The 15,621-nt window shown below is 40.5% G+C and overlaps 2 non-coding genes across 2 annotated transcripts; both read left to right on the plus strand.

The window, feature by feature from the left end:
• Positions 1–1,912: 1,912 nt before the first annotated feature.
• Positions 1,913–2,001, plus strand: TRNAY-GUA. Its single transcript is given in 2 exon segments — positions 1,913–1,949; positions 1,966–2,001. It is a non-coding gene; the product is annotated as a tRNA-Tyr (tRNA).
• Positions 2,002–2,322: 321 nt separating this feature from the next.
• TRNAA-AGC lies at positions 2,323–2,395 on the plus strand. The gene has a single exon. It is a non-coding gene; the product is annotated as a tRNA-Ala (tRNA).
• The last annotated feature ends 13,226 nt before the right edge of the window (positions 2,396–15,621 follow it).

The following is a 15,621-nucleotide window of genomic DNA, read 5'->3' on the forward strand; positions in this document are numbered from 1 at the left end:
TAAAGATGTTAAACAGGACTGAGCCCAGCACTGATCCCTGGGGGACACCACTGGATGCAGCCCCGTTCACCAGCACTCTCTGGGCCCAGCCCTGGAGCCAGTTCCTGACCCAGCACAGAGTGCCCCTGTCCAAGCCATGGGCTGCCAGTTTTTCCAGGAGTATATTATGGGAGACAGTGTCAAAGGCTTTGCTGAAGTCCAGATAGACTACATCTACAGCCTTCCCCTTCTCCACCAAGTGGGTGATCTGATCATAAGAGGAGATCAGGTTGGTCAGATGGGACCAATATTGTACCCCTGTTGCCCAAAAGTAAACCAAATCCTGGGATGCATCAAAAGAAGCGTGGCCAGCAGGTTGAGGAAAGTGATTCTGTCCCTCTATTCCATTCTTGCAGGACCACACCCAGAATTCTGTGTCCAGCCATGATTTCCCCAGCACATGGGGAAAGACATGGACCTATTAGAGCTGGTCCAGAAAAGGGCAACAAGACTGACTGGGGGGATGGAACATGCCCTGTGAAGACAGGCTGAGAGAGCTGGGGTAGTTCAACCTGGAGAAGAGAAGGGAGACCTTCTCTTCAGGGAGGCCCTACATCTGCCTTTCAGTTGATAAAGAGGGCTTATAAGAGAGGTGGAGAGGCTTTTTAGCAGGTCTTGCAGTGAGGGAACAAGAGGAAATGGTTTTAAACAAAAGAGGGTAGATTTAGATTACATTAAAAGAAATTCTTTATGATGAGGGTAGTAAGACACTTGTTTCCCAGAGAACTTGTAGACATCCCATCCTTGCAAAACTCAGGTTTGGTTGGGCATACCTTTAGTCAATCTGACCTAGTGAAAGAGGCTCTTGCCCACAGCAGGGAAGCTGGCCAATATGAGCTGTAAAGGTCCTTTGCAACCCAAAACATTCTATTATACTACACAGAAGACAGATGTTGACAAACTGCAGGCTTTGGGTCAGCTAAGAAGAAGCTTTCAAATGCCTCTCAGGAGGTTATTGATTCAACAGTTAGGCATTTTAGTATAGGATGAGGAAGAGGAATGAGACACTATGGGCCACAGTGGAAGCAGGACAGGTTCCATTTTTTTCCTCCTCATGTCAGACAGGTAGGAAGGAGACAAAGGGTGCCCTGGAGTGCTGTGCAGTCTCCATGCTTGGAGATTGGTGTAAGTTGACTGGCTGAAGCCTTGAATGAGCTGCAGTGATCCCTGAGCTCAGGCTGCTGTAGGAGATTTAAATAGAGATATCCCAAGGTAGAAGCCAAGCTGACTGCTTTGACTGCTCTGTCAGAGAGGAAGAGTTCCTATGGGGCCCTGCTGTTCCATCGACAGTTCTGCTGTTGGAACAGAGGGCTGGAGGCTCTTTTCCATGGCTACCCTCACATCTATCTGGGGCTTTGTGCCCTAATACATCTGAAAGGTCCACTGTGGGTCCAGGAGCTCTACTTACATTCAGCTCTTTTTCCATGCTACACCACAGGAGTCTTGGTCTCTAGCTAAGTTGAGACCATAACTTTGGATATGTCCAGTCACAAAGATCCTTGATGTGTATGCAGATGTGCAGATGGATGTTCTGGCTTGACCTCAACCCTGGCTTGTCAGTCGGGACCTACCTGGCACTCACTGAACTTGACCATCACACTGACCTCTGCAGTGACTTCCTTGCTTGCAGTTGTCCCTGCCTGGCTGTGAAGTGCTGCCTTCTCTGGCCTCTCATCTGGAGTGAGCCACCATGGCTGGGGCTGTCCTGATGTGGTGTTGTGGACCTGAGATGTTCTGGGTAACATGGTTTTAAGGCAAGTCTTTCTTTATTTTTCTTCTGGACAGTGTCATGCAGGTATGTGTGAAGTAGTATGAGAGCTGAATGGCTGAATGAGTTTGTGGTGGGTGACAGAACAAACTTGGCCCTGTGCTTCCTTCGATAGCTCAGCTGGTAGAGCGGAGGACTGTAGGCTCCCTTGCATAGCTATCCTTAGGTCGCTGGTTCAACTCCGGCTCGAAGGAGTGTCCTTTTGGCTCTGACCCAGATCCTGCTGCACAGAAAACCCGCTGTTTTTCTGGTCCTGTTCAGATGGCAGTCCAGCCTTGAACTCTTGCCTGAGTTTGGGAAGATGACCAACCATGGCATTTTTGGTTGAGCCCTTGGTGAGAGATGGTGGTTCTGAGTTCTGGAATTGTCCAGGGTCACATCCAGCAGCAAAGTGAATGGGTCAGTGCTGGTGTAAGGGTGAGGTCAACAGGAGGTCCGGGCCTTGGGAGCAGGGCAGCCTGAGTCAGAGATGGATGCCTGAGACAGGAGAGGCCCTCAGGGAGAATCTGCAGAGTGGGGAATTAGCTCAAGTGGTAGAGCGCTCGCTTAGCATGCGAGAGGCAGCGGGATCGATGCCCGCATTCTCCAGCACTTTTCATTCTGCTTGCCTGGACACGGGGACTTTTGGCAGGGACCCATGACATTTGGAGGCAGGGAGAACTTTTTGTGCACTGCAAAGAGGAGAACAGCATCCAGGACTATGGCTGTGGCACCATGGGCTGTGAATGGGAGGAACAGATTCTCCCGCTTTCCTCTGAGTATGATCAGTGGGATCCAGAATATTGTGCCCATCTTTTGGCCTCCATGAAGAAGAGACACATTGATCAAGTACAACAGCCTCAAATAAGACCACCAGGACACTTGTTATCGTCTGCCCTTTGAGGAGAGGCCATTCACTGAATGTGGCCTTGTGCAGATCCTGAATAGGAAAGGACTGTGGGGGAGATAAGCAAGCACTTACCAGAATGCCTATCAGGAAGTTATTGATTCAAGAGTTAGGCCTTTTACTGTGGTTATTGGTGGAGAAATAAAACACAACAGGCCACAACTGAAGCAGGACGTTCTATTTTTTTTCTTTCTGGTGACAAACTGAAAGCCTAAAAGAGTTAATATCTCAAATCCTCGGCAGAAGAGAAAAGGAGTGTTTCTATGCCAGCAAGATAAGGTAAGGTGCGGTTAGATGTTCCACCAATAATTTCTGCTGGTGGAGTGGAGGACTGCCAGTTCTCTTGCATGGTAACTGTTATATCTCATCCAGGCATTGAGTTTCTGTGATGGCAGCTACGTCATAGCTTTCCTGCTGCACATGGCTTCCAGCTTCTCCTGTTTGTTGCCCAGGCTGCATGCATCAGTGTACATGTACTTCAGTTGGGCTGCTGATTTTACTCTTAACTAGGGCTTTTCATCCCTGGACTTCTCTCTGGAGAGGCTGGATTCAATCCCTTCTCCCTTCAAACCTAGTTCAAAGCCCTCCTGATGAGCCCCACTAACTTATGGGCTACAGCCCTTTTGCACTTCCTAGATACATAAGGCACATCTGATTTAAGAAGACTGGGTACTGTTGAGTTTGCCCCATGGTCAAAAACCCCACGATTTTGATGGTGGCACCAATCCTTTAGCCATCTATTGATAAGGTAGGCTTTCCTACTCTTCTCCTCATTCATCTCCTCATTCATTCCCGCAAGTACAGGAACTGAGGCAAATACTACCTGTGCACCTGTCTCATGAACTGATCTACCTAGTGCCTTGAAATCTATTTTGATTGCCCTGACACTTCTGAGTGATGAGTGATTCTAAGATCAGTTTGCACCAAGATGTTGTAATTTTTATTTTCTGCTGTGTTCAAGTCTCAGGCTCCATGTGTTGCTTTATCTGATGGCACAAACGATCCTGTTTGTAATGTATTTTGTCTTGAAGCCTTTATCTTGGTGCTAGTAACATGACACTAATGTAGCTCGATGACCATTTCAGCTGGGACATATCTGGAGTTGTCAACAAGTAATTTATAGCCCACTTGCTTTTTGTATGGGAAGCCTAAAGCCCTATAGAAACCTGAAATTGGGCAAATTATTATGTTTATTCCAAATATCCCCAGTTATAGCCCTGAATGATGTACCTGGGCAAACATTTTGTGCTGACCCTCATCATTCTGCTTACTGTATGCATTGGAAAATTCCAGTGAGGAAAGTTCCTGTTGCCTACAGTGCTTTTCTTTCTTTATTTTGCAGTTTGTTTTTTTATTTACCATCTCACCTGGACCTGGATTCAGTCATAGCTGCTGTCAACAGTGATGTTGATTCAGCCTGACAATAACCTAATAAGCTATTCAATACGTGTGCCTTTTATCTTTCTCAAATAATGTCCAGTTCTAATTTTTTTTTTTTCTGCTGTGGAGAGAGCTGAAAATATATCTGACAAAAAATAAAATTACCCTGATTCGATTTGTAGTATGTGTAGAACATTTATTTATTTGTATGCTTCTTTCATTCTAATCAACATCTAAGAACTCAATATGCCAGCCCTTCACACAGCTGGCACCACAATTCTTTGACTGTGGTTGCAGGAAATCTGTGCAAAATTTCTTCAAGTTCTGAGCACATCAACTGTCCCACGGTAAAGTATATTCATTAAAGATGTAGAAGTTGGAGTTATTGAGTTTTTGGAAAACTGTAAAAGAATCTCCTGTTTAGGTTGGGTAGATGGTATCTAGCTGGGATAAAGAAATGTCATTATTTGCTGGTAACTGTGTAATATTGACATATTTAAGCAATTTAAAAAAATACAGTGGATAGGAATTTAAAGATCTAAAAGAGTTATTCATCAGAATTAGATAACAAAATTAATGAAAGAAAAATATGGACTAAGCATCTTTATCTTCTAGAAAGTAATTTAAAACTATTATACAGTCTTCTGAAGAAAATAAATAAAAAACCTTATTTCAGATTTGGAAGCAGATCCAGCAGAATCCTACAGAGAAACATGAACTGTGCTCTTTATTGAGCTATTTAACATCTATATTAAAGCATTATATAAAGAGATAGTTTTTGCATGGTTATTGCTCGTACAGAGCTGAGTGAGGCAAAACAGAAATAATTGCTGATATGTGGCCAGTCAAATTTTGTGATAAATACAGGAGAATTGCGACAAACAGAAGAATTTGCATGGATGGTTCAGCTATTTCATTTTATGACGAGCAATGCAAAAGTTTTTTTATCATCATCAGATTTTAGGCAGCATGAACTCTTGCATGGAAGGATAATAGGTTCATGGTAGTTCATTCCAATGTATCATTTATGCATTGCTTCTGTTCCTTAAAAAATTTGAACACTGTTGTCAGTAGCATAATGTGCAGCAGCAGATCAAAATCTCAGCTGAACAGCAGGCAGAACAGATATTTAATAAATGGAGATAGCACACAGAAAAATAGGGAAGGTGAAACCAAGTGAATTTAGGAAGGTTTTTCAAGATGTGAAGTGGAAATCTGCATCCTGCTAAATGTACAACACTGTTGAGCTTAATATTGATCTGTGCAATAAAGGACATAAAAGAGGCACTTGAGTCCAGCTGTAAAAAACTGCACACCAACACAGAAACGGTTTGAGCTAAAGGGGGAGGGGATGTCCCAACTTGCTCATTTTCTGAACTCCTAACACAAGCAGCTGGAAGGAATACTGTTTTCCCAGAGAAGGTGGAAAAGGCAACAAACTATAAACTCAAAAGTAAGATAAGATGAGGGGACAAGTAAACATCTTTCTACACTTGGACAGAAATCTGATGATAATGTCCTAGGCGAACATTACTGTGTATATACTTTTTCCACATATAGATATTGGCTTCTTAAAGCATCTAACCTTTTCACCAACACCAGATGAAACTAAACAGAATATTCTGACCATGACAGCAAAACTTGGATACAACCTGGGCATAATCAGATACAATTCTATTGCAAATTATTGATGGCAGACTTACACAAGCTAAAATTAAATTTAAATTTGCCTCAATGACTGGGGAAAAAAAAAAAGATTCACAAGATTAAATTTCAACAACAGTAATGTAGTAGAATAAATAATGTATCTTTTTACTAGCTCTTTTGAAGCTATCTGAAAAAGTCAGCTATGGGCATCATTATTTCCCTTATGCCCCATCACTTAAAATAAAGATAAGTAGAAAAGATAAAAGAGTATCTCATGGCAGTGACCGTAGCAAATTAAGTGAAGTGACCCATTGCAAAGATTATTTGAATAAAGTTGATGCCCATGTGGTATTCATAAAAGTGGCTTTGATCTATGAAAAATATTACTATACTCAATAACCTCTGAGCCCATAATATGTCATTAAAGTAATCAGCTAGTAATTTGCTAACTCCCTTCAGGACTAAAATAATGTTTCTCATATACAAGTATAATTTTTCTTCCCAAATCCATGAAGTGTAGAAACGAAACAGTTAGTTCAGTGAAATGAGTAGCCAAATCACTTGCTAGACAAATCAGTAAAGGCAGACTCCTGCTACTGTTGCATAAACATTCCTGTGACATGCTGAACACCATGCAAAATTTCATGTATTTAAAAGTTCATGGACAGGAAACAATATAGGAAAAAAGACGGTAAAGAATACCTCTAAAGTATTAAAACCCTGAGATGATGACTATGATTCAGAATTGGTGCAAAAGCTGATAAAAATGTAATTTATTTTTTTTTGTAGTTGGAAATGTTATTTCACAAAACTGGAAACACTCATCAGACCTAAATTTTGCCAAAATGATTACAAGATCATTGATGTCGAAAAATGTTAAAAATTATAAACAGAGCTTCTAACTTTTTACTTGATTTTTTTGTTGTTGTTCAGAGGACTATTTGTTTTGAAACTTTGTCTAATCCTAGAGGTTTTACCTTAATATGCAACAACTTTTAGAGACTTTAATTATTTGCTTCAGTTTAGAATATGAAAAAACTTCAGAGTATTGCTGCTAAGCAATAGTCTAAGAAAACTCCACTTTTCGATGTCATTCTCAAGGCCCATTTACCCTTTATGGCAAGTATAAATATTTAATATTAATAATAGTTTCCTGTGTTCAAGTTAAAAATGTATAGAAAAGTGGTTATTATTTCTAAAAGCATTATTAGAAATAAATGCTTTAGAAGAGTCTGTAATTATTATAAATCAAATTCCAATTTATTTATATTTGTAGTCCTCCAGCGTAAATACCAGAAGGCATGCAGACACCTGTACATTCCACTGAAAACCACCACAAAAGATGGACTATTTTAGTATGAAATACTATACCAAAGGGTGGGCATGGTACTGCTAGGATCTGGGTATGTTTTTAGCTGTTTGGACTTTATAAACCAAATAATACCTCATAGTAAAGGTCATCTCTTCTCTCCGTGACTCTTTGTCTCTGTTACATACTGCAATGCACCACAGGGAGCAGCCAGCAGCTGGTGACTTTCTGTGGTAAGGTTAATTTTCTTGATGCAGGTTTAGCACATTTCATATCAGCATGTTCTGAAACTGTGACTTGAATTAATAGACAGGACCTAAAACTATGAAGCTTGATTATTTTGGTGGAGTTCATTGTTGTCTACACCCTGAAAAGAGATGTGAGCCTTTCTTTGTTGAGAAGTGTCCACAGCAGGAGTATTTACCTCTATTTACGGTGTTGCTAGAGTGGTGTTTTGAGAAATCAATAGTGAACCTAAAAATGATTCTTTCGAGTAAAGTAATGGAAACTTCTCAAGGGTTTTAATGGTGGCTTATTTCCTGTTACACATTCTGTGTTTTATCCCCAAAACCAGATGTTTTGAGTTATTTGACAGGAAGACATTTACTTAGTTTTTCATACCTGGAGAAACCCCCCCCCAAAGATGTCTCTGTTATTGAAGTCTATTTTTATTTTTAAAAAATTTTTTTATTTTTTCATTTATGTATTTGATCTTAACTATTTGTCTTCCAGAAGTGTATTAATGTTGCTACACTTAGGAAATTAAATCTGAAATATTTACGAATGCTTGTTTCCCAGCTTTAATATGCTGTGCACTGGACAATCTGTGTTTGAAAAGTGACTACAGAAATCAGGTTCAGAAATCTGCAGAAAGGATCAGCTGTGAAACGTGAATAATCAGATTGCAAGTAAGTTTAAAATTGGCAGATGCTTGATGACTACAGGCATGCAAGCTGATTGCGTAGCAATAGGAACATCTGAGTTTCATTCCATCTGTAAGAACTTTACAGTGATTTTTTATTTTTTCCAGGAATTATTTTTGTTGCTTTTATACTATAATGTAATATAATTATTATTTCTTATACAACAGAAAGAGGTCCTTCAGCCAGAGGCTGGCTGGGCACTGAAACAGGATGCCCAGGGAAATGGTCACAGCACCAAGCCTTTATTTATCTGCTGTATTTATGGTAAACAGTGCATCTTGAAATCACCTCTACACATTCTATAGCAAAATTCTTTGCATCTTGGTCTTTAAATTCTTGTTTGAGTCCTCAAAATTTTTGCAAAAATAATGGACTGTCAAGCTGCTTTGCTGTTGTGTGCTCCAACTGAATGTGCCAGGATTTGAATTGTTTTGAGTACTTAAGTTTCATGTCTGCAAATACCCTTTGCAAGATTGAGCATTCAGAGATTTGTTGTTGCTGTTACAATACTCTGGGGACAGCGTTTACTTAGAACAAAACGCCCTGGAGAAATGTGCTTTTATCTAGTCTGGAGCAAAGAACTGGACTGTGATTTGGATGCTCTCTCTGCAGGGGAGCTGGCAGCCAGCGCTGGCCAGTGCAAGCAGGGACACCTTGGTGGCATTCAGGAGGCACGACCCTTTCTAAAGCACACCAGGGCATCTGTAGAACACCACTGTGCTCACTTCAGGGGCAAAAGCATGCAAGAGCTTTTGCAAAGTAGGAAAAAGTATTAGTTTACTGCCAACATGGTCTGTTGCATTGAGTTTGGTAAAATATATGGAGCCCAAGTGTCAAACTATTAATGAGGTCCTAGCAGTGGACAGTCAACAGTTAATTATAATAATAAGGCTCCAAATTGCTTTGGTCTGCTGCCAGAGTCACTGCTGAATATATTTTATGTTTACTTTTAAAAAAATTAATTAAATAGGTAGAAAACAAGGGAAATAGTGCTGAAAATGAAAAGCTTTAATACTATTGCATTAACTGCTTAGCTGTGAGGAGTTTTTCTAAAGAAAATTCCATATTTAACTATCCTTTGTGTGAGACAGAAGCACTCTGGGGTCAGGGCAGGGGAAGAGATTTATTTACTGAAATGAGATATGTTTGTGGCAGTAGCTGTGGGTGGGGTTCTGTCCCACTGGTCATTTTGAAAGCTAATTCATTAGAGGGATCAGAAGAGTATGTCAGAGATTAAAATCCATCTTTTGCTTCTCCTACTGATCTTTACTTGGATTCTCTTTTCCTGGAGGGAGGCCCAGCATAGGGTCACACTGTTTTCACTCCTGCACCAGGACAGTCCCTCCTATGTGGACGTCCCTGGTGGGGAGACACCTGGACACATGATGACCACAAATATGTTGCAAAGAAATATTACACAATTTATAGTAAAATTTTTTTTTTTTTTTACTTTTTTATCCCCATTATTTTCTCTTTTCATTATCTGTATCTCTTTTCCTTGGTTTGTCTGTATCTTTTTTCCTTTTTGTTTGAAACCAACTTGGCCTGCAATTTTCATTTTGGTCTAGGGTTTGTTCTTTCATTCTAATGTTATATGTCATTGCCTTTCTTTCTCTCCATATTAGATGTACTTATTGTGTCTTTCTGGCTTCATTTCTGGTTTTTTGACTCCAGTTTGCCTCTTTCCTCTCTGACAGTTTTTGTTTCCCTGTCTCCTCTCACTGCACATTTGTAATTTCCTCCAAGGAAGGATGAGAAAAATCCTGCCATGAAGGGAAAAATCTTTGCTTTCTCAAGTATCCTTTCTTTTAGCAGCATTCACAGCATAAAACATTGTCCTTCACAGAGAGACGAAGAACTTAAAGTCCTTTCTATGGATAAAAGAGCCTCCCAGATAGTGCTACCTGTGGAGGACTGGATTTTAATTCTTTTCCCCCTTCCCCTTATGCCTGCACAAGTTCTTGACTTTTATTTCAGGAATCAGGGATGTTCTCATCTACATCCCCTTTCTAGCAGAATCACTGGGAAATGGTAACATTTGTTATAACAGCATGGGAACCCCTCACTGATTTCAGCTGACTGAAAGTTGGGTTCCCACTGAGGAAGGGAAGAAAATTAAACAATACATTGGCACAATTTTTCTTGCTCAAACATTCCTACTCATTCAAGAGTTGAATGACAGTTTGTGACTCTCCATTCCTAAAACTAGCACAGCTCCAGGCAGCTACACAAACGTGTTCAGAGCTCAGCCACTGCACAAAACAGTGTCTAAGTGCTTCTTTCTGTCAAATCTTCCTTTGCTGAATGAACAGCCTTTGTGTTATAAATCAGAAGGAATAGACTTACCCCAGATTTGGCTCCATGTCTCCTGGAAGTCAATAGCAAACTAACAAAAACCAGACAATGAGGAAATATGTTGGTTTGAGTTAGTGCTAAATGGTTGCTAACTCCAGGTGGACTCCAAGGGCTTCTGCTTACATATTGATGTCTTGCTTCCCAAACAAAAAATTGTTATATCAACTTCAATATTTGAATACATTTTCATTCCTATACATTTGCTGACATATAGTTCTCATCAGGGCAGTTTGTTACAGGAGCTGAAAAGTAATTTTAAAATATAAAATAACAGTGAAACTATCCAGAAAAGTTGGTAAACTTGTTCCTGTGAACAGTACAGATGACACACTCTGCACGACAGGGTGCCAAACTCCCACTTTGCAACAATGATGAGGGATTTCATATCATTAGCATATATTAGAGCATATTATGAAAAGCACGTGGGTCAAGATAAGAACAGGAGAGACCACTCACCTATTGCCACCATGAGCAAAACAGACTTGACTTGGGAAAATGTTTAATTTTTTACCCATCAAATCACAGTAGAGTAATAGGAAATAAACTCCCAAATATTAAAAACAACTTCCCCACACCTCTCTCTTCTTGCTGGACTAAACTTCAACCCTGATTTTCTCTATCTTCTGTCAGTGATGCAGGGGTACAGGGAATGGGGGCCATGGTCAGTTTATCACACATTGTGTCTGATGCTCCTGCCTCCTCAGGAGGACTCCTCATACTCTTATGCTGTGCCAGCATGGGGTCCTTCCCATGGGAGACAGTCCTTCATGAACTTCTCCAGTGTAAGCCCTCCACAGACTGCAGTTTTTCATAAACAGCTCCAGCATGGGTCCCTTCCTAGGAGTGCTATCCTTCAGGAGCAGACTGCTCCATTGTGGGTTCCCCACAGGGTCACAAGCCCTGTCAGAAAATCTGCTCCAGTGTGGGCTCATCATTCCACAGGACTACAGGTCCTGTCAGGAGCCAGCTCCATTGCGGGCTTCCCATAGGACCACAAACTCCTTTGGGAATTCACCTGCTTGGTGGGCTGCAGATATATCTCTGCTCTGGTACCTGGAACACCTTGTTCCCCTCCTTCTTCACTGACCCTGACAGTTTGCAGAACTGTTTCTCCCACACACTCTCACTCCTCTCTCAGGCTTCTGTTGCACAGTTTTTCCCCCTCTCTTCTGAAATACACTACCCCTAAGGTGCTACTCACTGTTTCTGATGAGGCTGGTTGGCATTGGCTCTGTTGGAATGGAGGAAGCTTCTGGCAGCTTCTAATGGAAGCCATCGCTTTGCTAGCCCTACTGCTAGCAAAATCTTGCCATGCAAACCCACTACAGGCATAGAATCTTGCAGGACCTTTAAGTAACAGTAAAAAGCATGAGAGAGCATAGCTGCACAGATTGCAGTATAAAGACCTCAGAGGGTTTCCTATAAGATTTGCTTCTAAATATTATAACAACCTATAAAGTTTAGAAGACGTGTTTTTAATGCAGAGGTCTCAAAAAAGTAAGGGAGAATCAATGTCGAGAGGATACAACAGAATTACTTGGTGTCTTACAGGGGAAAGACAACCTGTAGCTGTGTTTCTTCTGGGCCTGTCTGGCTTGACCCAGTAGAAGTTTAATGGGAATAGAAATGCATCACACAGGAAGGTGTTAGAGCTGTTTCAGACATATGAAATGGTCTGACTAGGTTTTTGAGAACAGAAGCACTATGTTCTGTTCAAAAGGAAAAAATGTTTCAGAGGTGAACAAAACAAGGGTGAAGTGGCTTGCTTGGAAGGATAATTTTTCTTTTTCTTTAAAAGCAACAGATGGGAGGTTAGCAACAGAGGAAGGTTTGGAGGAAAAAGAAGTCTCATTTGGTAAGGTGAAGGGATTTAGTCAATACTACTTGTGACTCACAGGATGCCTTATTTTAGAAAAACATTGCTTCACATATACTAAGTGAGTATAGGCAGGATGCAGTGCTATTTGTAGTAAAGAAGCTTTAAGGTTTGTTACTGAAGGCTTTTTTGCACCTTAATTCACTTCTGCCCTTTCAAAATCCTCAGGGCATTTAACAGAACACAAGTAATGTTTTAAGGTGCAGTTGCATAAACTGCCTCCTGGAAGTATTGACAAGCATTCTGAAGTCAAAGTTCTTCATCAAATCTCATCTTCTTCTCAGTATTTCATGCTATAACCAGATAAAAGCATTGGAAATGTTTAAGGGTTTGGACTTCTTGTTTTTTAACAAGGTAATATAAAATTAAGTGTGAAAGAAACAGGAAGGGAGTCCAAGGACTGAAGAGAATTCCATGGCTTAAGACAAGGAAAATCACTCAAAAACAGTGCATGCAGCTAGTGGTGGATTGCCTTTCAGTTATGACCATGTTATGGAATAGAAAAAAAAATCTCAGTCTTGCCAGCACTGATATCTAGATCTCTGTTTTTCTGCCTTTGTTTGCAGACCCTCCTCAAGACCTTATTCTGAAATAGAGAAAACTCCTTGGACAAGAGTTTTGGAAATCTTCCACAGGTCCTTGGTTGATATACCTTAGCTGGGCTGTATTTCAGAGACAACCACTCACTCAACACTTTCTACAATTACAGTTCCCTTACCTATCTTAGTCTTGAAATTTTAGATTAATGTACTTCCAATTACTAGTCCATTTAAAAAAAAAAACATTGTAAAAGAAGTGACAGATGCTGCAAAGAAAAATCTCCCAACCAAACTCCATGAAAAACCTCCTCAGAGACAAAGGCACCAGCAGGATTGAAGTTCAGAATTGTGTTTATATGGAGTGATTTGATGATGCAAAAATGTCTGTACATATCAGAAACCCTTCTGAAAGCTTTCGAATTAGTTTAATGGTATTTTCTGATTTTAACAGATAAACAGTTTCTCAGTGTGCATGGCACTTGCACTATTTTATATAGAACTGATGTCTCAGTCCATTAATGTGATACCTTTATATCTCACAGGTTTGCTACAACTTTTTCTAAACCTCAGGTTGTTACTCTTGTACCATTTTTGAATCTTCTCTCTCCAGTGTTTTAATGTCTTCATCTACTCATGTGAGGTCTTTTATCATCTGTTGAAATGCTCCAAGTGTCTGATGTCTTCTCCTTGTTCCTCTTTTTCCCCACCTGCATAAGCAACCTGCCAGTGTGAAGGCTTCAACTTAAAATAATAAACCAGAAGTGATTTCTTAGCCCACAAAGAAGTGACTGTCCAGGAAACACGTCTCTATTGGATCTTCTTACCACTAAGGCTGAGGAGCTTAATGCTCTCTCCCCACTGTGCTCCTTTTCCCCCCTTCCTTCTGAACAACTGGCATATTTTTAATATCTCCTCCCCTGCACATGCCCCCAGATATGACCTTCTGTTTCATCACTGAACTGTTATATTCAGGCCTGTGCCTATCTTCCAGGAGCCACTAAAGTGTACTCTCAAACAGTGTGTTTCCAGCTGTTTGGACTGAACTGGGTATTTTCTAAGGAAGGTACCTTTCACCCACAGATGATATTTTGTGTCAGTCTGGGCTCCTGAAATGATCTCTCCATGCACTAGATGAAAGTTCGCCTTGCTGCTTTATATCCTCATTTTGTGTTACTGTCTTTGTTCCCTCATCCAGCTGTATTGCAAATGTTCTTGCAACTTCATATGTCTAAAAGCCAGCCAGATGAAAAGAGACATATGTAACAGCAAACACAGCATAGGCACGTGTGCTGATAAGATTAATTCCCTGTCATCCGCTATAACGTTAAATCTAATTTGAATTGCGGCCCTTGGGACCTGCAATTACATTTGTCCATCTGTCAATAAACTGCCATTTTGAGTTGTACTGTAGTTAATTGCAGTTAATATACAAAACCTTTCCCTTGTTGTTCTTCCATCCCCCCACATCACCTATGCTTTTATTTTCAAGGTATAATTAAAGCCAAATAAAGAGGAACAACACTGAATTAGCAAGTTATTTATTTCAAAAAAAAAGATGAAGGATCAAGATAGATTTATCTTCTCTGGTCTAGGGAAAAAGCACCAAGCCTCCTTAACTACAGAAAAAAATCAAGTAATAGGTGTAAATAAAACCAAAGTATGGGAAATTAATAAACTAGAATATGCGAGTGACAATGCTTTCCTAATATCTGCTCTTTGTTTCTAATGCTTTACTCCTGGTGCATGAAAATGTTCACTCTGAATATTCAGGTTTGAATCCCTTGTTCCTTGTTAGCATCTAGGATAATCTCTGACCCAGATAATGAGTTATGGATATCCCCAGTGTCCATTTCAATTATACACAAAGGATGGTGTGAGCCTCATTTAAATCTGCTTTTCTTAGCTTAGTCATAGCTATGCTTGTACTAGTCTTATATACTCTAAAGAACCTTGTAAAAATTCTTAATTCTCCATGGAGGATGGAGAGAAATTTGAGTTTTTATTTTTGGGTGCACTTGGTGCCTCTGAATTCCCTACGTTTTTCTAGAAAATCTCTGGTAGATGTTAATACCTTGAAAGAAGTTGGAAACTTAGAGATTTCTTGTGGCAGCGCCTGGAAAACCACTGATATAAGCACTGATATATGAGGGAGTCAGGGTACTATCCAGAGGGATCTCTACAGGTTGGAGAAATGTGCCAATGGGTGACACATCTGGGATGTTGCATTTTGAGTGAAAGACGTGGGCATAGTGGAGACGGTCCGCTGAGGTGATCATAGAAGGCTGAGGGAGCTGAGACTCTTTAGCCTGGAGAAGAGAAGGCTCAGAGAGGATCTCATCAATGTGTGCAAGCATTGGTGGAGAGGATTAAAGAACCCAAAGGTAGGCTCTTCTCAGTGGTATTCAGTGACAGAGGCAATGGACGCTGTTTGAAATACAGCTAATTCCATTGAAACATGAAGAAAGACTTTTACTTTAAGGATGATCAAACACTGGAACAGGTTGTCAGAGAGGCTGTAACCATTAGAGGATCTGAAAACCTAACTGAACATAGTCTTAGGCAGCCTGCACTAGGGTGTTGCACTAGATGATCTCCAGAGGTGCCCTCCAGCTTCAGCTGTTCTGTGGCTTTGCAATCACCATGGTGAACACAATGTCCCCTTGGCAAAGGACTTTCTGTTCATTTTTTGAAATTGCCTTTCTGTTCTCTGCAGACCCAGAAATTGATTCAAGGGGTTTTGTTCTGGTGTCTTTGTAGTGACTGAGGTGAGGCTGAGCAGCCAACAGTTCTTTTTCCATGTTTTTCAAACATGTGTTTAGTTAGCCTTCTTCCACCTATCAGTGACTTCTCTGTCACCTAAAAAGACTCTAGAATTACAGATAGCAGCACTTTAATCATG

Source organism: Empidonax traillii, unplaced genomic scaffold, assembly GCF_003031625.1.
Source record: "Empidonax traillii isolate 1590-97213 ecotype Southwest subspecies unplaced genomic scaffold, ASM303162v1 scaffold264:size1143063, whole genome shotgun sequence".
Classification (NCBI taxonomy): Eukaryota; Metazoa; Chordata; class Aves; order Passeriformes; family Tyrannidae; genus Empidonax; species Empidonax traillii.